Genomic DNA, 6,000 nt, shown 5'->3' on the forward strand with positions numbered 1-6,000 from the left:
GCCGCATATTCTTCCAGATCATTGAGGAGAAGGAAGGAGGGTAAAAAGAAATTGGGGTTTCCAAGGCTGCAGCCCTGGCAGGTATGGGGGTCCCAATATGGATCCATTAATCTTAGATCCTTTGGAGGAGGAATCCAGAGGAGAAGGAGGGGAACCAACTAAACAGATCTGGCCAATTCAGTTATTTAGGGAATAATAGTTCCAAAGAGTAGATACCATGGCATTTTAATATTACACACTGCTAATTTGAAAATGCTATATTCTTTTTAAAATGAATTCTTGTATTTGTGGGTTTGTGATTAGGATGGTGGAATTTCCCCTTTGTTCCGTCCCCACTGCAGGTGGGTCTGTGCGCAGCTCAAGAGGCAGCTGAACCCCCCTCTTCTCCTCCAGTGAAAGGGAGCCTGGGGTGGATCTGGATGTTTCATTGGGAGAAAAGGGCACGGAGAAACTGAGGAAATGCAAAGAGTGAGAATCAAATATAAATAGGAGATAGGCAGCATTAACTAACAGCCAACAAAGAAGCAGCTGGAACCTCTCCAAGGATGCTCCGTGTGAGGGACGGAGGCCTCCGGATGACCGTGTGTCTCGGTCAAACCGGCTGCTTCCGTCTCCTCCAAAGGCTGACAGAAAAGGGAGTCTGGCTTCAGACCATACAGTTAGGCTTATCTGCCCCCGGCTACTAGGTGGGGCTACAGCAACAACATCACAATAGTTACATGTTGTGGCATGACAACCTTCATAAATTTGGAGGAGACCCTGAGACCATCTAGCCCAACCCCTCCTCTCTGCAGGAATCCCAGTTAAAGCTCCTCGGACTGATGGCTGCTCAGTCTTTGCATGGATTCTTCATGGACTCAGATAATCCATGAAGAGGAGACTGAACTTCTCTGCTTCAGTGGCTCAGCTCTAAAACAGCAAATTCTCCTCCAGACTTGGTGCCTGCAAGGGGACCTGGTCCTTGAGTTGGGGTCTCCCCAAACTAGAATGTTCTCTTTCTGGAAACTTGATATTCCTCTCATTGAATTTTATTTTATTCAAAAAGGTAAAATACAAACTTCAAAAAATAAAACTATTACAAAGACAAAACAAAATTAGATGAAACATTTTTTTAAAAATTGTGGATTAAAAACAGATAAAACCACATATGCATATATTGTTCCCCAGTTGAATACTGACAGATGTACATTTCTCCCCCTTGCAAAATAGGCCCACAATTATAAACTTCTACCGATATATTTGCAACCACTTGACTTGTCATCTGTCTGCTGTATATAAAAAATGTAGTCAACAGGCAATAAAAAAATAAATAAATTTCAAAACTTCAAAACTGTCTGTTATCTGCTATTATATTTAACTCTCAAATAATTTGCAGGGGCTTATTATGTACCATAGACCACCACAATCATTATCTCTGATCCATCCTGAATCTGTCCATGATTCAATATCTTTGTTTGATTTTTAATAATAATTCATTTCCTTAAAAATTTAATTAGGATCTTTCCCAGCAACTGCTTTCCATTCCCCAAAGTCTTAGGACTTCCTGTAAATTGAAACACAATGACTCTTAAGATTTATTTTCCAGTTAAATATGATAAGTCAATTCCCTCAATCTCCCTCAATCTTCTTGAAAGAATCCATTTCTTCAGTCATCCGTTCTGTCCACTTTGAGTCTTCAGGGTCTCCAGCCATCTCCAAGCAAACCAGACTCCTCCTTCAGGGATGCCAGCAGCAATTAAGTTCCAGTCCATCCATTCAATTCATCCGATTCAACAATTGTTGCTTGCTTCTGATTATCATCTTTAAGTTGATTTAACACCATTGTTATTTTATCAAAATTTTAAATGAAGTTTTAAATAAGGTTTTTAAGTAGAAAAACTTCATATTCTTTAAATTAACTCACATTAAATTAGCTTACTCTAGGATCTACATCTTAGATCAAATCTTGACTGAAGGGGATTTATCAACTTGACCGTATTAATGATAACATAGAAAAATTGATGTCCAATAGCAAAAATAACCTTCAATCCCTGGCCTATTAATTAAAGTATATAAAGGTTTCCCCTATGCTCTTGTATGGAGCAGAAGTTTGGGATTTATACTCAACCACAGTACTAGAACAAACACAGTCTCTACCAAGATAATTCAACCACTGACCAGAGACGAAAATCAAGTCCAGAGTGTGTCCCCCTATGTGAGTGGGGCCTTGAACTAACTGGGTCAGGTCCATGGCCGCCATGGAAGCCATGAATTCCTGAGACACCTCTGACGCCTCACCTGCAGATGGTAGGTTGAAATCCCTCATGACAATAAGTCTGGGGGTATCAACCGCCACCCCGGCAATAACGTCGAGCAGCTCGGGCAGGGTTGCTGCCACGTGGCAGGGAGCCAGGTATGTAGTCAGCAAACCCATCTGCACCCCACGGCCCCACTTTACAAAAAGGGACTCACATGCGGCTATCTGAGGAACAGTGGTTTCCCTCGGACAAAGACTTTCCCTAATAATCGCCGCCACTCCTCCACCCCTCCCCTGAGCCCTTGGCCGATGAAATGCACAGAAGCCTGGTGGGCACATTTCAACGAGGGGGACCCCCCCTTTTGGCCCAACCAGGTCTCCGTAATACCTGCCAGGTCCGCACCCCCCTCCAAAATAAGATCACAAATGAGGGGGGCTTTATTAACAACCGACCTGGCATTACATAACATCAGCCGCGGACCCAGGGCCTGAGGCTCTGTGCAACCCCAGACACGAGTCGCGCATTGGGGGCCGGAGTGTGCAATCAGTCGTAAACAGCATGTGCACACCCCGGAACATGATATGCCCCCCTGCGCCCATCATATCTGCCCCTCCCACTCATTATTTCAATTGCACTGCCCTCCCTATCACCCCACTTCTCCCCGGTCAAATTTCCTTCCACGACCCCTCCGCTGCATCCAATCAACCCATCACCCCGCTCAGTGGCTATATGGACCTCCCCCCCCAGGTCCACCTTTGCAACCCCCTCCCCTCCTCCTGGGTCCCCTTAAAATTTTCATTAAAAATTTTGCTAAAAAACCCCTCAAACCCCTCTTCGCTGCATGCCATTTCTCGGGGTTCCAAAGCCATCATCAAGATAGGCCCTCGATAACATGGAGGGCCAGGCCTGCGAGAGGGGGGAGTGTTGCAGCGCTAGAAGGTCGGCTTTTAAAAGCATCATCTGAACCAAGGACGGGAAAGGAGGGCCAGTTTGGGGTTCCTCCATAGTCCAGAGAGATAACCGTGCACAAGAACTAAGCACTGATCGGTAGTGCCTCTCCCCTCTCTAAACCCAGCTCCCTCTTCAGCGATCAAATTCTCAAGAGCCAGCCACTCTCCATCTGGAGGTGTTTTCCATCAGGCTGACCAGGGAGAAGATTAGCTTGACAACTTTCTTCTTGATCAACCCATGCTTTCTGGGAATCAACCTCCTGTTTTCAAAGAGTTTACGAATCATCTTCTTTTTCCTTTCTTCATTTTATTTTCATCTTCTCTAGAATGTTCCCTATATTTGACCAATTGTATCAATTATATACTTTCTCTATTTTTTGTCAGTATATGATGGACAAACTTTTCTCAAAACTTTTCATTCACTTATGAAGATAATGGCAGTATTTGTATCATATTTAACCTTATTTGGAGATTAGACAATTGTGAAAGAATGATTCAATGTGGGAGAAGAAACAAAGTTCTCTGTTTTACAAATTCCTGGATGTTCCCATTCTAGTTTCATCCCTTTCTGAAGAAGAATGATTTTTTCAATATTTCCGACTTTAAACTGTACTTGGACCAAAATGGAGAGATAACAGCAGATCTGTGCATTCGGGCCTTCTTGGTTCTCCCCAAGGGGGATGTCAGGAAACAGATTCTGGCGTATTCTCTAAGACAAAGATTTACTATCATCCAAGGTGCTCTTTCACGACTAAAGTTGCTCAATAAGGTGGGAGAATTTTGGTGTCTTTTCTCTGTTTTCCAAAGCCTGAGGTCCCATTTCAAGAGGACAAAGCAGGAGTGAAATGCTACTGGTTTGCTCTGGTTTAGGCAAACCGGTAGTAAAAAATACTTTTAAAAGGTTAAAAAAAGGTTCCAATGATCACTGTGATCACAGCTGTTTAAAACTTTTTTAAAACATTTTTTTACTACCTATTCACCCGAACCGGTATTTTAAAAAATGCTTTAAAAAAGTAAAAAAAAAAGTTGGCCAAGCCCACCCAGTCACATGACCCCTACCAAGCCATGCCCACTAAGCCACGCCCACAGAACCAGTCACAACAAATTTTCCATTTCACCACTGGGGCAAAGCCCAGAGTCTCCAGGGTGGTTGGCCTCCCATGCCAGGTGGTGTCATCTCATGGAAGCTCTTCAAGAGACGGGACCTAAGTGAAATGGCTTTGCCATGTTTTATGGAAACCTTTCAAGATCTTACTGGTCAGAGGGTTCTTTCTTCATCACAGTTTTACTCTACATTAAAAAATCTAATGGAATAAAAGCTTCCTAAAATTTTTACTGTAAACTTTGTTCTCAGTTTTAATAAGAATATATCATCATACTTTTAAAAAATCATTCCATCTCTCTAGACTTTATTAAATAGAAAAGTCCTTTATTGTAATGCTAATTTCTGAAAGCAAAAGGGAGGAACTAAATGAAGAATCTGCCAGTTGTTTTACCTCCTGCATCTGTTTAGAAGTAGTCAGAGGTTTCATGTTTACCTCAGTGAAAACCAGAGGCTACTTGTCTCCATCAATTTCTACCTTCGTTTTCCATGGACGGAGAGTCCTAATCTCTTTTCTTTGGCATTCCTTGTTTTTCTGCTCAGTCCTTGCCTCAGTCCAAATGTGTGGAAAGTTGTCATCCTGGATTTGTCAAGAGGGCTCGAGAAGGAGAGCCAATTTGCTGCTACGACTGCCTTCCTTGTCCGGAGGGGACCTTCTCCACTCAGGAAGGTGGGTCACACTGAGGAAAATGGGAGGCTTTGTGGAACTGGATCCATCCAGAACCTTTTCATGAAAGTGCAAGTTAAAAGACACATTGAAGCTCAGCTGTCATTGTTTTTTTTAATCTGCACAATTTCTTATCTAAACGGAAGTAAACCAAAAAGACTTGGAAGGAGGGGCTGGGAAGAGATGGGAGGAGGGGGTGGCAGACTGGGAAAGCTTTACTAACACCAGAGGAAACATCTCTTCTGCTTTTTAGTTTGGATATGTGCTGCTAAGTTTACCTTTCTAGGAACATCTGAGATCTTTGAAACTAGATGAATTGTTTCAGGTCCACCTTCTGAAAGACCTTGCAATTCATTGTTTATTGGCCTCCCTTGAGGATCACTGAGAACTGGTCCATAATGTGATGCTGTGGATAGTTATGGGGGAACTCATTAAACAAATAGTCTGCCATATAGATCAATCAATCAATCAATCAGAATAGAGTAGAAGAAACTTTGGAGGTCTTCTAGTCCAGCCCCCTATTCAAGCAGGAGACCCTAGACCATTTCAGATAAGTGACTGTCCAGTCTCTTTTTAAAAACCTCCAATGTTGAAGCACGCACAACTTCTGGAGGCCAGCTGTTCCACTGGTTAATTGCTCTCACTGATAAGAAGTTTCTCCTTAATTCCAGGTTGCTTCCAGATGTTATAGGATATTGTAGGTAACCTCCAAGTCCAGGATATTAACTGCCATGGGGCAGGACTCAGGATGTTTGCCTAAAAAGATTATATGATTCATTATTAACCTCTAATAGTGTAGGTTCCTATGAAGATTCTACACATTACACTGGAAATAATTAACACCCTAGAATTTCGCTCAATTTAATATATCTGGCTACATTTTTTAAAAAAATCTTTCTTATACTCTTTTTAATGAAATCTTTAATAAATACTTCTTGGAAAATGCCGATGGTATCAGCTGTTATCCAAAGGTTTTTCTTGCAAGAGAAAAGGACATAATATTAAAGATATATTGCTTTTTTGCTTTCTCAGATACAGAAAAAT

This window comes from Pantherophis guttatus, chromosome 15 (genome assembly GCF_059756535.1).
Source record: "Pantherophis guttatus breed Tessera chromosome 15, ASM5975653v1, whole genome shotgun sequence".
NCBI classification, from domain to species: domain Eukaryota; kingdom Metazoa; phylum Chordata; class Lepidosauria; order Squamata; family Colubridae; genus Pantherophis; species Pantherophis guttatus.